Source organism: Pelobates fuscus, chromosome 6 (assembly GCF_036172605.1).
Source record: "Pelobates fuscus isolate aPelFus1 chromosome 6, aPelFus1.pri, whole genome shotgun sequence".
NCBI classification, from domain to species: Eukaryota; Metazoa; Chordata; class Amphibia; order Anura; family Pelobatidae; genus Pelobates; species Pelobates fuscus.
The window spans coordinates 200,281,250-200,298,358 of record NC_086322.1 but is presented as its reverse complement, the minus strand read 5'-3'; the positions used below and the strand labels follow the sequence as shown (position 1 = coordinate 200,298,358).

At 42.5% G+C, this 17,109-nt stretch overlaps 1 protein-coding gene across 2 annotated transcripts in view; it reads left to right on the top strand.

The window, feature by feature from the left end:
- The first annotated feature begins 581 nt into the window (after positions 1-581).
- HERC3 (HECT and RLD domain containing E3 ubiquitin protein ligase 3) overlaps positions 582-17,109 on the top strand; it is an 87,485-nt gene continuing 70,957 nt past the window's right edge. For both annotated transcript variants that reach the window (XM_063458643.1, XM_063458641.1), the window contains exon 1: positions 582-667. The gene's annotated coding sequence lies outside the window, so the exon portion shown is untranslated. The remainder of the gene's footprint in view (positions 668-17,109) is intronic.

Here is a 17,109-nt window from a genome sequence, read left to right as displayed (position 1 = left end):
CAGAAAGCTTCTTTATAAAAAAAAAACAACTCAAAAGTGACAGCCAATTTAAAAAGCAGTAAATATATTTAGAAATTACTTTGTGCAAATAATATACTTTGATCATGAGCCAAACAACGTTATCACTGCCATAAAACACTTTTGGCACAACATGATGTCATAAAAATGTCCCAGATCATCCCCTTGACCACACCGCCACACACCTCCACTAAGAATTCCACATCCATGGCTATTGGAAAATACCGAGCCTGCAGGTATCCAGATAGTTTCCTAAAAGCAGGAAAGTGAACGAACTCTTTGTAAATGTCAATCAGCTCTCACAGTGAGAGAAGAGCAATATTTAATCCCTACTTTTATACACCCTTAACTCTCATCAATAAATTGCAGTATACTTTCTATTGTTTCTGGACTCGAACTAATCTTGATGGAGCGATGAACGATAAAGCCCGAACACAGCTCTCATCACCTAGTGGGCACAGTAAGGCGACAGCCATCATCCGCCCCATAGCCCTCAATACAGAGCTCGGCAGCCTACTGCCATTGGCCCGAACTGGCAGCCGGTCACAGGGAATAGAGGGAGGAGCCTGTGTGGGAGTCGCTCTGCAAACTTCCCTGTTATTACTGTATATGCCCGGGGCTGACGGATCGGTAACTGCAGGACACACAGGTGAGTTACCCTAACATTCCACATCAGTCGCCAACATTCCACGTTTAGAATCCTACCTGCCACTCACTCAGGGACCAGTCACGGAACTCAGTGGCAGCTTCATGTAGCTGTCAAGATCATAATGGCTGATGAAGGAGGGGTGCATTTTCCCCCTTAAAGTGAGAGATAGACATATTTCACACTGGGTACCCTCAGTTCCGCATTAAGTTGTTCTAGTACGTGGCACCATGTTAGTTCCTGTGCCAGGTGGAAGGCATGGCACGGCTTTGTGGACTGGTTGAGTGGCTTTATAGTATCTTGTGGGAACTCCTAAACAAAACAAAAACTGCCATCAGCAATGTTCGAGATATGCAGCTGGTTTTCTTATTAAGTTTTACCCCTTAAGGACCAAAACTTCTGGAATAATAGGCAATCATGACATGTCACACGTGTTATGTGTCCTTAAGGGGTTAAAAGCCAGGCTTGTGAAGTCAGTGATACTTATCTAGGAGTGATGTGCCATTCAGTTGAACACGATTTGGCAGGATTGTATTAAGTGGGATTTATGTGTTGTAAGCTGTGATCAGGACTGTATGTTCTTACACAGACGCTTCTTTCCAAGATTGGCTACTTTATTTTACAGTATGACAGACCTACAGACTTTGGTTTGTCACACACTAATACGTTTATCATCAAACGCATTCTTTTTGTATAATTGTCACAAATAATGGTTTTATTTTAATTTCCATAATTTCTGTCAGAGTTATACCCTAAAAGGGTTTATTTACTAATGTCTGAATAGTAGCAGTGAAGATCCAAATTGCAAAAACTAATCTACCATAGCCAAACTGTGGCTATAGAGTTGGATAATGTGTTCAAAAATCAGTTTTTAGCCTGTATTTTTTTTTTATTTTTTTTACTAAATTCAGAGTTTAGTGAATAACCTAGAACTGACTTTTAGTTGTTTTTTTTTTACATTCATCTCTGTTTTGGTGTAATGAACCAAAGGCAATTTGGTTCCCCCGTAAATTATGTAACGGAGCTTCCTGTACCCTGGTTGGGTACCTCCGCTGACGGATGCTCCTAGTGCTCACTGAGGAATCCGAGCACTTCTCCAGACACTATAAGCACTGCAGACCCCACAACCGCCGCAGCTTGGTTGGGGTCTCGCCGTTTCCTACCCACCCTGGACCTACGACAAGTCTCCAGGTTCCAGTGGGTGAACCTCTCTTCCTCCAGAGAGTCAAGCGGAATAGCTCTTACAAGACAAGAGCTCAGGGAATCCAAGGGAGTATAATTATTATAGCAACCCTTGTAGTGATATAGCAGTTTCCCCCAATAAGAGACAAGACTCTAGATTGAGAGTGAAGTAAGTCTGTTTAATGGAAGCCACAGCTGGCCTTTTCCCAACAAGGGTGATTCCCAGGTGGACCTTGCTAGGCACAGGGACACAAAGTGTACAAACCAATGAAAACAATGTGACGATGAATGACACTCCCACATACAGTACACAATCCCTCCCCTCTGCCTGTGATATAATTAAAGGACCACTCTAGGCACCCAGACCACTTCAGCTTAATGAAGTGGTCTGGGTGCCAGGTCCTTCTAGGGTTAACCCATTTTTTCATAAACATAGCAGTTTCAGAGAAACTGCTATGTTTGTGAATGGGTTAAGCCTTCCCCTATTTCCTCTAGTGGCTGTCTCATTGACAGCCGCTAGAGGCGCTTGCGTGACTCTCAGTGTGAAAATCACAGTGAGAGCACGCAAGCGTCCATAGGAAAGCATTATGAATGCTTTCCTATGTGACCGGCTGAATGCGCGCGCAGCTCTTGCCGCGCGTGCGCATTCAGCCGACGGGGAGGAGAAGAGGAGGATCGGAGGAGGAGAGCTCTCCGCCCACCGCTGGAAAAAGGTACGTTTTAAACACTTTCCCCTTCCCAGAGCCGGGCGGGAGGGGGTCCCTGAGGGTGGGGGCACCCTCAGGGCACTCTAGTGCCAGGAAAACGAGTATGTTTTCCTGGCACTAGAGTGGTCCTTTAAGGCAGATAATGCATTAACTTAATTATCCCCAGGCAGAAAAAACACACATTTTTACAAAGTCCAAAAGGTACACCAAAATACAACATATCCCCATATCCCCGTAAAACATATCCCCTGATAGCCCTGATCTGGGTGAGCAGCATATCCAAAAATCACCCAGATCGGTTCAGGGGTTCAGGAATTTCCTGGAGGTCATAGTTTTGACCCATGGTCAATGGTCCCATGCCCAAAACAGTTCCAGAGAATTAGGGCTAACAGTCTGTTTCTCTGTCTGGAGTACAAAAGTACATACTTCACATGAACAGAGCCTTTTAAAGTGCATTGGGCAAAGTATATTGCAGGGCCCATAGTCCTGAGGCAAGAGGCTGGCCAGCAGGCCCCTCCAAAAGCCAGTGACGAGGTTACTTTCGTCACAAATTATTTCAGTGAATAATGTAACTAAAATTTCCAACAAATCACACTAAACACCAAACTATGGGAAAATTAAATCTGAAGTACAAGATATATTTATTTGGAAAATCTCTAACTATTCTTTAATCAAAACATAGCCTAAATCTTGCAATTACATTTGAGTTCATTACAATTTGGTGTTTAGTGAATAACCTTGTATGTTGTTTTTTTTAAAACAGTTTATTCAAATAGAATTACCAATCATACTAAACACAAACAGGGTTATTTACTAAAGTGAGAATGCAAAGTGAATTTCCAATTTAAAGGAATACTATAGTCTCAGGAATACAAAGCTGTATTCCTGGCACTATCACTCCCCCTGCCTACCCCCTCCCTTGCGCCCCCCCCTTCCTGGTAAATAAAAGGTTAAAAACCCTTTATTTACTTACCTGATCCCAGCGCCGATGCCCCTCTGTGCTGGGTTGCGGCTCCTCCTCTGCCCCATGACGAGCAGGCTCTAATGGGCATGCGCGGCAAATGCCGCCAGCGCATTAGACTTCCCCATAGGATAGCATTAAATCAATGCTTTCCTATGGGGAAAAATCTGACGCTGGATGTCCTCATGCCGAGCGTGAGGACATCCAGTGTCAGATACCAGACCAAAGGTCCGTTTCAAACCAGTAAACCCTCTAGTTACTGTCTAGTAAACAGCCACTACAGGCTGACTTAGTGCTGCAATGTAAACATTGCAGTTTCTCTGGAACTGCAATGTCCAACATTGCAGCACTAGGTGCAAAAGGGACACTGCACCCAGACCACTTCAATGAGCTGAAGTGGTCTGGGTGCCTACAGTGTCCATTTAAGGCCAGAGTAGATGAATGGAAAGCATAGCTGACTGAGAGAATGTTTCCAGTTTGGCTATTTTCACCTTAAATTTCAAATTCTGTTTGACTTCATCTTGAATTCTCACTCTAGTGAATAACCCTGAAAGTTATTGTTAAGTCTGTAACACAGTCAGACATGCAGCTTGATATTATGTTTGTTTACACATGCCTCATTTCCTTGTTGGTACAATAATGAAAGTGTTTTTTTTTTCTGTGTATTTTGTTTTTATGAAAGAGTTTATACATTGTTAGGTAGTCATGTTCTGAAAAAGCAGTGTGGATTCATGGATGGATTGGAAATTTTACAAATGAGGATTTAAATATTGCCTTTTTATTGAAGTTTGTGGTCCGGGGATACAATTAAAAAATGGTCATGATGTCTTTAACTCTTTTATATAAAACACCCACTCTTTAATGGAATGCCAACTCTCCTTACTCCAAATCAGGTTAAAACAAATTAACCAATTGCACTTGGTCTAAGGATAATATAGCATGTTTTCAAAATTTTAAATCTAAGAAGGAAAATTACATAATTTAGTATGAGGAACGTTGGCTGCCCTGTTCGCTCACTGAGAATTAGGTTTTATACGGAATCAAAAGTGGGGAACATAACTAAAAAAAAAATATTTTTATATAAAAATTACAGTCTCAGTATAGAAGCACCAAGACTGTTACACTGCCAATCATAAGACTGCCAATCAGCAGGGATTACAGGGGGTTTGATGCCTTTTTCATTACTTGTGCAGATCAAGGCCATAAACGCTTGCACACTGGATGGCGGGCAGCCCTTCGAGGCATCCATGTGCAAAGTACCATTGAAGTGCTCTTGAATGGGCAATCATCATGCATTTTATAGGGACTTTTCACAAAAACTAGACTTTGCAGATAACAAATAGGGAAGATGGGAGAGTGGCCCCATATTGAGAATGTCCTGCTGTATCTGGGTCTGTTGGCATGTATAAACTTTATCAACCAATATGGACCTGACAGGGTAAGATTCCCACTTGCCCAATCTCTATTGGTGAATAAAAACTCAGCCTTGTCAAGTGAGCCATGGACATCCAATGGGTATTAAACTCGTGACAAATTGATGTTAAGTGGACTGTGGCAATTTGGAGGTAATACGATGCCAGATGTTTGTGGGTTTATAGAGGATTGTAGTTATGTGGCAAAGGTGTAAAAGTTTGTAAACTTGTTTGACGTGGGGTTTCTTTACCACTTTTTTTTGTTATATCCTGTATGTATAACCTGTATGTCAATTACTTGTCAGATATCCCCATTCTACAGTTGCAAAGTGCTGGGGAATATGTTGGCGCTATATAAATAATAATAATAATAATAATAATAATCTGTGGCACTGTTTGAATTCAGCACCTTCTTACTAACAGAGACTTTACTGGTGATGTGCAGGCAGGGCCAGATTAAGAGCCCAGTGGGCCTGGTGCTGACAATTATGATGGGGCCTAACTACAGAATCTTATCAACCAAAAACACTAAAACAGTCATACCTCTCAAGAGTCATGTATCTGATGGAGTTGGTGTTGGAGGGAAACTCAAATGATGCAGCTATAAGAAAACACATACTCTATGCTAATCTCTTTATCTAATTAATGCTTTCCTCTTTCAAGTAAATCCATTCCCCATAACAGCAGTGTCCATGGGCGGGGTAAAAGGGTGCGCCACTGACGCGAATCATATGACCAGACACTGAGAGACATGGGGACACAGAGACATGGTGTCACAGATACTTGGAGACCAGGGAACACCCGGAGCCATGGGGACACTGAGACACTAGGGACACTGGCTGGGAGACATGGAGACACTGTGTCCCTAGTGTCTCCCTATGTCTCACAGCGTCCCCATGTGTCTGTGTCCCCATGTGTCTCAGTGTCCCCACATCTCCCAGTGTCCCCACGTATCCCAGTGTCACCTAGTGTCTCAGTGTCCCCATGTCTCCCTGCTGCCTTTCCCCCCATCCTTCGCATACCTGAGCTGTAGTCTGTCTCTGCAGGCTGGGAGCTGCTGTCTGGACTCTCTGTGCTGTGTAGCTGCTCCCCCGCGGATCAGTAAGTAGAGAGAGGCAGGGAGATGCTGTAACTTGCTATCCCTGCCTCTCTCCCTACTGGCCGGTGCTGGTATTGCAGAGTAATCTCCGTTTATACAGAGACAAATATTTGCATTTGTATTGCAGGTATTACTGCAATACCGTCACGGCCAGACAGCCTCCAATACCAGCTGTGCCTTAAAATACCAGTCCGGTGGCAAAAAGAGTAGTCTGTAAAAAAAGAAAACATTTTTTTTTTACAATGGGCCTATCCCATGGGCCTGGGCCTGGAGCTGCAGCTCCATCAGCCCCTATGTTAATCCGGCCCTGTGTGCAGGCATCACGAGTGGCATTAAACAAAAGAGTCAGGCTCTGGCAGTTAAACCCCTTATCACTGGGGGGGGGGCGTATCATGCTGCCCTGCAAAAAGTGGAACTTAACGCTGCAGGACAGCATGGTACGCCCAGCGGATCACCGCTTCTCCTTGCGCCGCCATACTTACCCTCTGCTGCAATCTGATTTGGGGGCACTGCCCGGGTTGCCTGTGGCCAGTCCGGCCCTTTACAGTCACATGGCTGCAATAGCAGGCTTCAGCACTGACTGCAGGAGAACTGCCTAGGTTGTCATGCAGTCCCCCAAAGCTGTAATAAAGTTTAAAAAAAAATAGTCAGACACATTTAATTAATGATTTTAAAGCTTAGATCTTATATATGTATATACTGTATGTATACACACACACACATTCATTGTAATTGTATTTTAATATATATATATATAAAATTATATATATATTAATATCAAAATGCATCTAGAATAAAATGATAGATATAGGTATATTTTGATATTTATATATATAATTATATATATATATATAAATATATATATAAAAAAAGTTAAAAATAACCATTAAAGGAACATTTCAGACACAAAAAGCAGTTACGCATGCTGATTTATCTGTCTGGACTCAGAGTGTATATAGATCAGCCTTAGCATTAAAGGGACACTCTAGGCACCCAGACCACTTCTGCCCATTGGAGTGGTCTGGGTGCCAACTCCCACTACTCCTAACCCTGCAACTGTAATTATTGCAGTTTTTTATAAACTGCAATAATTACATTGCAGGGTTAACTCCTCCCCTAGTGGCTGTCTATTAGACAGCCACTAGAGGGAACTTCCTGGGTTCTAGCACAGGAAACCTGTGCTAGAGCGTCGCTGGACGTCCTCACGCTGTGTGAGGACCTCCAGCGTCGCTCTAAACCCCATAGGGAAGCATTGAAATGATTTTTCAATGCTTTCCTATGGGGTGACGTAATGCGCATGCGCGGCATTGCCGCGCATGCGCTTTAGGTCTCCTCGGCCGGTGGGCGAGATCAGTCTCGCCCACCGGCCAACGTAATCACTGGGAGGAGCGTCGCGGAGGCGGAGACAGCGGCGAGGGACATCGCCGCTGTCCCAGGTAAGTGACTGAAGGGGTTTTTACCCCTTCAGTAACCGGGGAGTGGGGGGTGGGAGGGAGAGGGACCCTCTAGTGCCAGGAAAACGGATCGTTTTCCTGGCACTGGAGATTCCCTTTAAAACCACTGACAGGTGAAGTAAATAACCATGATTATATTGTTACAAAGTCAACCTGTCAAGGGGTGGGATATATTAGTCAGCATGTGAACAGTCAGTTCTTAAATTTCATGTGTTAGAAGCTGGAGAAATGGGTAAGAGAAAAGATCTGAGTGACTCTGACATGTGCCAAATAGTGACGGCTAGACAGACGACTGGGTCATAGCATCTCCAAAACGTCAAGTCTTGCTGTGTGTTCCTGATATGCACTTGTTAGCACCTACCAAATGTGGTGAAAGGAAGGACAACCGGTGAACTGGTGTCAGGGTCATGGACACTTAAAGTTCATTGATGCACGTGGGGTGCGAAGGCTAGCCCACCTGGTCCGATCACACATAATAGCCACTGTAGTTCAAATTGCTGAAAGATTTAATGCTGGTCATGATAGAAAGATGTCAGAGTACACAGTGCATGACAGTTTGAGGAATGTGACAAAGAGTTCAAGGTGTTGCCTTGGCCTACAAATTCCCCAGATCTCAGTCCAATTGAGCATCTGTGGGATGTGTTGGAACACCAAATCTGATCCATGTAGTCCCCACCTTAAAACTTACAGGACTTAAAGGATCTGCTGATAATGTCTTGGTGCCAGGTATCACAGGACACATTCAGCAGCTTTGTGGAGTCCATGCATCAGCGCATGGACAGAGCTGTTATGGTAGCATGATGGGGCCTACACGATATTAGGCAGGTGGTTTTAATGTTGTGGCTGATCATTGTATGTGCTTTGCATAAAGCACAAGCTCATGTCTGACAGGCAATAAATGCAGTTTGTAATTTAGAAGTTCACGTGTACTGACTGACCTCAAGATCTGTATCTCAAGTTTCAAGACATTGTGCCATCAGGAGAAAGTACACTCAAGCCTTGTGCCCTTTAAGCTCACACAAGTACACATTTATACTATGAATAAGCATTTTCAAAACAATTTTGTATAAAATATCAACATGGCAATCGTAATACAAATCAGTAACTACATTTTCTCTCTTCATACGAATGCCTGCAGATATAGTTTATTTGTTTCATACAGTGAATTGAATACCGTAATATAAATTTCTATTCGTGAAGAGGAAATAATTTTATTTCTGTTAAAATGTAATGAATCTAGACAAAAGTGTTCTCCTGTTATCGTCTTACTGTATGCCCTTATTTACTTGCACAAGCCCATTCATTGTTTTGAGTTATTTTAAAGAGCAATCACAAAACATCATTACAATTAGTGTTAAATAATTGAAGTATAGTAAGAAACCTGTCACTACATGTCCCTGGGATTGGAGAAAAGGCTTCTTCCCAAAAAGTGTTAGATTCACGGAGCAGTGCTTTGTGTACCAGACATGAACACATTCATCTTTTGATACTATTACAAAGTAATTTTTGCTACTGCACAAAATGTACAGTACAGAGTGCATCAAATGTACAGTGTCATACACGTCGGATATTGCGTATGAAATTCTATTGAAAAGTAAAATGTTTGGAAAAATCAACAAGCACGATCCATTGTGTTCCACGGTAATATCTACTTTTAGAAAATAGTTTTGCTAAAACAGCTAGGTTCCCAAGTTATAGACCCATATTCTACCCAAAATAACCAGCCCCAGCCTGCCAGTGTTTGCATATAAATGCTTAGAATTACAAGCTTGGTGAAATAGTGACAAACAGAGTGACAAACGGCGCCCAAAAGGGGTGTAAAAATTATATAACACTTTTGTGTTTATATAAATATATATATTTTCATATGCTTCTATCGATTCAAGGTATACTGGTATTGGGTAACTTCTAATAACCTCAAAAAAGAAAAAAAAGGACAAAAAATAGTGCAATATGTATCAATATTTAGTCCAGGCAAATAACAGCAGAGCTCTTAGTAGTTCAACAAAGTGTGAGTTGGCCCTCTATACACTTTATACAAAATAGTCTAAATATTGATACATATTGCACTATTTTTTGTCCTTTTTTTCTTTTTTGAGGTTATTAAAAGTTACCCAATACCAGTGTACGTTGAATCGATAGAAGCATATGTAAATATATATATATTTATATAAACACAAAAGTGTTACATATTTTTTTACACCCTTTTGGGCGCCGTTTGTCACTATTTGTATTGCTTGTGAGGTTTTTGGAATCCTCACTGATTTACTGCTGCCCTTCTCTGTATGTATGTAGTAAGCGCTTATTTCAGTTTTTTACAAGCTTGGAGAAAGCAGATTACTAAGGCATTTTCTGTCCGCAGGAGCCTCCTGTGTGAGATTACAATTCAATTTACAGAGAAGGAGATACAAACTTCTAAAGCAAGTTAACATCTTAATGAAAATGAAACAATTCTTTTTATGCAGGATGTATAAGGTATGGTCAGGGGAGGTGTGGCTAGGCTGCATAGACTGCAGAAACAAAAGTGATTTAACTCTATAATGGCAGGGAATTGAGGAGTGAGACATAAGAGGCATGGTCTACACCCATACACTTTCATTAAGCGAAAGCTGTTTCAGTGCCTGTTTTATCCCTTTAACAGCATTATTAAGCCCCAGAGATATGTTCTTTCCCTTTAAAAATGGATTCAAGCATACAGTTGGCATCTGATTTAATATTTTTTTTTCAGTTCTAGTAAGGAACCAAAGTGGCTGCAAAATGTAAACATAATATAAATATTATATAAGTACTTTGCAGTACACTGCCATTTACTGTCATTTGGTTCACAAATTGACCAATAGAGAGAGATACAACTGGTAATAAAACCAGCATTTAGTGACTGTTCCTTAGCCGTCAATCAGCTTTTTTTTTTTATCAATCATCTCTTTTTTTGGCGCCATTGGTAGAATCCAGAATCACTTAACAAAGCGAACAAACTTGGCCATTACAGGTTTTGTTTGGTTCGTGATTCGGCTACATTTTGGCTCAGAGTTTGGGAATTCGACCAATCTTCCAATTTGGACAATTCTTGTAACTATAGAGAATTTTTCCAAGTCAGCCTTTTTTTGTTTTCAAATCATTAGAAATTGGTGTTTAGTGAATGAACTCTAGACATTCCCATAAGGTTGTGTTCATTAATCAGTAATCTCTATGGCAGTTTTTATGATGTTTTCTTAGGATCACACTCTGTGAATGCTGCATATAACTAAATTGCAATGTAAGGACAATATAAGCTGTATTTCAGCTGGCTTCTCTCCCATACTGATTGTCAGGCATTCAGGCAGTATAGCAGAGAAACATAGAAACATAGAAACATAGAATGTGATGGCAGATAAGAACCATTCGGCCCATCTAGTCTGCCCAATTTTCTAAATACTTTCATTAGTCCCTGGCCTTATCTTATAGTTAGGATAGCCTTATGCCTATCCCACGCATGCTTAAACTCCTTTACTGTGTTAACCTCTACCACTTCAGCTGGAAGGCTATTCCATGCATCCACTACCCTCTAAGTAAAGTAATACTTCCTGATATTATTTTTAAACCTTTGCCCCTCTAATTTCTAATCTCGTCTTTCCTAAAAGCTATACATGTTAAGATCCTTTAACCTCTCCTGGTAAGTATCACCCTGCAAATCATGAACCACTTCAGTAGCTCTTCTTTGAACTCCCTCGAGTATCAGTATCCTTCTGAAGGTACTGCGTACAATACTGCAAGTGAGGTCTCACCAGTGTTCTGTACAATGGCATGAGCACTTCCCTCTTTCTACTGCTAATAGCTCTCCCTATAAAACCAAGCATTCTGCCAGCATGTCCTGCTGCTCTATTACATTGTCTGCCTACCTTTAAGCCATCAGAAATAATCACCCCTAAATCCCCTTCCTCAGATGTTGAGGTTAGGACTCTATCAAATATTCTGTACTCTGCCCTTGCCCAAGATGCATTATCTTGCACTTATTCACATTAAATGTCAGTTGCCACAACTCTGACCATTTTTCTAGTTTACCTCAATCATTTGCCATTTGGCTTATCCCTCCTGGAACATCAAGCATGTGCTAGGACTTGCTGTAGCAACCCTTGACTAGCCAAGTGCATTGGGCCATTTGTTTCTAGGTGTTCTGGATAGTTACACGTGAAGCCTGAATGCACACGCACTTGTACACACTATGAAACAAGGAACGTGTACACACCCAGTGAACTATGGTAAGATGGTGGTGGAGGAAATTGTGATTTATACCTGCTTCTGCTGCACTCCTTTGTCACTTTAAAAGCTCCATCAGGTTAGGATAGAGTAGCTACAGCTGTTAGAATTGTGACATTTCTCCTTTAAAGTGAGTCACAGATCTTGGCAATAAAACAATTAAGCATGTTTAAATGGCAGTTAATGATCACTATGTCAGCTGACAGATGATGAGCAGTTTATCAGCAGTCCAGCAGAATGATCAGTGGTAATGAAATAAAAAAAGAACCCTTATGTATAGGAAATTTTCTTAAAAGTCTTGGAGCTTCCTAAAGATAATGCTATATGTCAAGACACCAGCCATTGTTTTAAGTATTTACAGTCATTTTTACTAAAAATTAGCTTCAAGTGTTACACTAAGCACCATAACATTTAAAGTGGTCATGACGCCAGAATCCTGTACTGAAACAGTGCACGTACGTTGATATTTTATATTGCTGTTGAAGGTGTAACTCCAGCTCTGGCAGCCATCATTAGTCAATCTAAGCAAGTGCTAGTTTTAAAGGGACACGCTATAGTCACCAGAACCACTACAGCTTAATGTAGTTGTTCTGGTGTCTATAGCCTGTCCTTGGAGGCTCTTTAATGTAAACACTGTCTTTTCAGACAAAATATAGTGTTTACATTACTGCCTAGGAACACCTCTAGTGGCCGTCACTCAGACTGCGTTGCATTACATAAATGCCTGGGTGAATCCCACTGGAAATTCCTAGGGGACCTCATAAAGGATCTCTTCCAGTATTGTTTGGAAAGGCATCTCTCGTTCAGAGTGAAATATCTCCCAGGTTGAGACATTTTTGTCACGGATTGGTTCTCCCACCACTGAAGAGATGCCAGCCTTTGGCAGGACCCTCTTCATCTGGATTTGTTCACTTTAAAGGTGATTTCGTCAGACGGTCGATTTCTTTAACTGGTATTTGGATCCTCTCTGTCCCGCAGTGGATGCTTTTCTCCGGATATGGTCAACTTCGGGGGCATATGAGATTCCTGCGTTCTCTATGTTCATATGGACTCTTCATCTTCTGCAGTGTCAAGATGCGACGATACTGCTGTCGCACCACTCTGTAGATCTCAACCTTTGTTCCTGCTCTTTCTATAGTTATCATGCGATGATCCCCTGTTCTTCCTCACTCACCCTTTCTCTTTTTGGATCTGGAAGGCAATCCTCATTCATTAGTCTTAAAGGATCACCTACCTCTGGTGGCCTGGACTGTGTCTGGGGATCATGGAATGTGTCAAGCCCATCACCAGCTGCTCGGGACCTGCTTTAGGACTTCTGGTAAGGGGTCTAGATTCCTTTACTGCCCCTTTTGTGACCATCTTGAATTTTCTCTCTTGCATTTTCTCTCAAAGCTAATCCTACAGGATTATCAACATTTGGGATCCTACAATTTTGTAGATTAGTTTGTGGCATCAGTCTGGACAGACCTCCCCGCCTCGCTACTCCTCCTTCCTTTCTGGAAGAATGGCTGAACAATGATGTGCTTTTTAGTTTCGCAGAGTGTCTGAACTTTTAACACCAATTCTTTTTCATTTTCACCTGATGTCTTTCATGATTTCGCATGGGACCAAGTCTAATTTGTCTTCTGTTTTCTTATCTGTTTTTTTCGGGATAGACCTTTTTGTGGCTTGCTGCCTTTGTTATTACATCTCAATTTTCTCCATGTGGTCCAATCTTGCTTTCATATGCACATCCTTTTAACCGGTTGCGACTCCCATGGTGGCTCATCTCGTGGGCATGAACGGTTCCTTTGGTGCCTACTCTGTCTGAGGTGGCTCAGTTTTTTTTTTTTTGCAGTGCAATGAGATAGTACAAACAGTCTTGAGGTGCCCCGACAGCATTCCTCAGGCATTTCCCTCGCTGAACATGCGGGGTTTTGATTTACATGCACAATTTTATAATAATATGTTATAAGTAGGCAGAAGTAGTTAAAGCATTGCAGCATCGACTTAAAGTGTAGTAATAACACGAGTTGTACAAGCTTATATTGCTGGTAAGTTACACAGGCTATTGCAGTGAAGCATGGTTACAGTAGTAATTTAGGTAAAGCTTATGGGAAAACGGTTAAACTAATTCATTGAGAAAGATGGACTGTGAGACCAGCGTTTTAAGTGCTGTATACGCCTAGATTAGTCTAGCTAGGGTAAACAATGATAAATGTAGTAGAACGATAGGAACAAATCGTAAGCAGCTCAACATTAAGTGCAGGTAAGTCATGCTAAGGTAGCTGGCATTTGAGTTAAGCAAGATCACATTTTAAATTCACATAGATAAATTCAAACGATATGCTGCCACAGCGTAAAAACAATAATGCTTATTGAGGTTATTGGCCCCGGGGAGGGGAAAACTGGTAGAGTACTATGTCTGCAGACACTGTGTGGAGATGGAAGGCGAGAGATCGGTAACCTGTAGTAAGTCCCAGTTCGTGAGAGCAGTTCACCCGATGCCTGCTAGTGTCAGGGTACGTTCCCCAAGAAGCATGTCGTCAGGGTCGTGCTTTGTCCGCCGGGTAGGTCCCTTGGGTCTTGGTACGGTAGTCTCCTGCTCGCGGTGGGTGTCGTATGGGTCTGGGTTGAGACCAGAGTTGGCGGCTCTGAGCAGGCAAGGTAAGTCCTCCCCTCCGCCCCAGGCTATCAGAAGGGCCGACATTTTAGATCCACAGGTCCGGCTTTCACTAGGGGCTGAACCTCTCTCCCTGTTGGAGTGGTAGGGGGTCCTGGTGGTCGGCCGCTGAGTGCGGCGGCAAACCCTCCTCCAGTGTGGGTCATGTCTCGAGGTAGCGCCCCGATTGGCCTTCGGCCTGGGTAGGCCAGTAGTAGATGGCACAGGCTTTTGTGGTTTTGATGGGCCCGAGGAGGTCCCCCGTGCCTTACGGCTCTCACCTCTCCGGTCTGTTTCCCGTGGCCGTGCCGGCTTGGTCGTGCAGGGATACCGCAGAGCTTTCAGACGCTGTGGTGGTGTGGGTGGACACAATTTGCTTCGCAGTTTCCGCCAAAACACTGTCCAGTCGGGTGAGTATGTCGTTGGAGTGCGGGAGCCTCGTATCCTCTGCCATTATGGTGGAGCTGCGTGTTTGTGGGTTTGGTTCAGCTTTTGCTCTCCATGGTTGCGTGAGGATTAGCTCTCTCGGCGCGGGCAGTGTGGTAGAGTCTGATCTGTTTGGTCTCTGTCTGGCTCGCCGGGCTGAGTGACAAGCTGCCGCCATTTTGGAGGCCCTTTCCCCCGTTTTGCCAGGAGCTGTTGCGGGCTCATGTGGAGGGTGCCGGGCGCTGGGCTCTCCGGCTGGCGGGGACCGGGATGTCCCCCACCGGTCCATAGGGGGGGGGGGAGAGGTACTGCACCGAGCTTACTGATTGCTTTGTGCGTCTGGCGGGAAAGCGGCCGCCTTTCTCCACCGCCTCCCTCAGTAGGCCCTAGTCTGCCGATGCGGTTCCCGGTCACCCCAGACATTGAGTTTGGTGTCTCTGGGTTCGGGTCGGTTTCCCCTCTTGGGCCCTCTTGTAGGAGGATGAGCGCAGGTTAGCCAGTTTTATTCGACGTTTTGTGCTCGGTGCCTAGGAGCTAGTTCAGAGCACGTCTGCCCTGTTTGCTAGTCAGGCCCCGCCCCCATGGCTCAGTTTTTTTTATCTGAGATTTTGTCTCCAGCTGATTGGTCCCAGGACTCAACTATTGTTAGGGACCAGGAACCAGACAAAGACAGAACTAGATGCAAAAACACCTTTATTAATAAATAGAAAATAAAGAAATAACCAAAAGCAAAGTCCAGGAGGCAAGCAGGGGTCAGGGACTACTTCCCTTAGGATGGGGTCAGGGTACTCCTGGCACCATAACCACTATTGCGGGCTGTAGTGCTTATGGAGCTAGCTGTGTTCGTTTGATATTATTAGGAAAAAAGTGCACTCACAATTTGAAGGGGTTTTTTTTATATGTAAATTTAACAAAAAGGACCAGTGAGAAAGCCACTTACCTATCAACTAAAATCTGCCAATCTGATGGTGGCTTAAAAGTTTATCACGGGAAAAAAATGATTTTGTTTGTGTTTCTTTTTTCATATATTTGAAGTGAAAACTTGTGAACCAAATAAAGAATGGAAAAAGGAACGGCAAAATAAAATAATGGAAGAAGCACAGCAAGGGATATTTTGGAACATGTACAGCATAGGAATAAACAAAAAAAAGATGCGTTGTTGCAAAGGTCCCAGTTACACAGCCTTGTGCTCTTTTTTTGCGGGACCTGTTTGACTGGTCCAGTAGGTAATTTTGGGGTGTGGCTTTAAAGCAGAGAAAATTGTGGTTTTACTAAACATCATATTTACAATAGCCAGACTTTACATCAGAAAGAAGCAAGGTGCACCATAGTTTCATGTCAGAGACAATTGAGGTTATGTAGAATTGTGGCATAAAGTCTTTAAAGAGGAACAGTCACCTTGGAAACCAATGAGAATTCACGTGAGTAGCTTCAATGTTAGAAGCTTGCTGCAGTGCAGAATTGCTCTTTTGTTTTACCTAATCTCCATTGTATTGGTATTTGCTGTGAAAGGAAAAATACACTGCACACCTGCAGTATTTACTGTAGGAAATAAATTGCATACAGTCTATTTCTTAAACTATCAACCTTTAATCATTGTGTTTCATCTTTTTTTCAAACACGAAGAGAAATAAATGTATAAAGTAAAATAGCAACCTAGTTATCATAATTAACAGAGCAGTGATAATTGTTCTCGAAACATTTTTTATAGTCAATTTGTATATGTCCACCCTGTTTTTCTATTCTGTATTTGCTCTCTTGATGACACAGAAAATGTTTGCTTTGTAGCTAAAACTGGATGACTATAGTACGTATTATTTATTATCGTCTCCTTTTAAATTCTAGAAAGACTCTCCAAAAACCATAATTGCTCGCTCTGATTGTAGTGGTTGTGGTGCATGTTTTTCGAGGTTTGTTTTGTGTCACGTGCTTTTATAAAAAAACGAAGCCTATCACGTAGTTTATGACATTATATCAGGGAGTTTCACCATCATTACTCGCTCTATATTTGTGAATCTAAGTAGAATTTACAAATGCTGATATGGTTGCTTTTAGAGTCATAATTGCAAGTACACTATAATGTTGCTGCACTGAGAGTAGAATGTTTATAGCTTTGTTTCTAATAATCATTAGAGTGCAGGGAACATTACTGTAGTTTAATGATACAGGAAACAGCAGTGTACACAATATTAGATTAGAGAAAATCATGGCCCTAACCAAGGCTACTCACACTCAGAACCCTGTTGCAACACATTCTGCAGAATGCTTTCGGCTTCCCTCCTGCATGGCTGGGAGGAAATAACACTTCTTAAGGTTAGTTCCTCCCA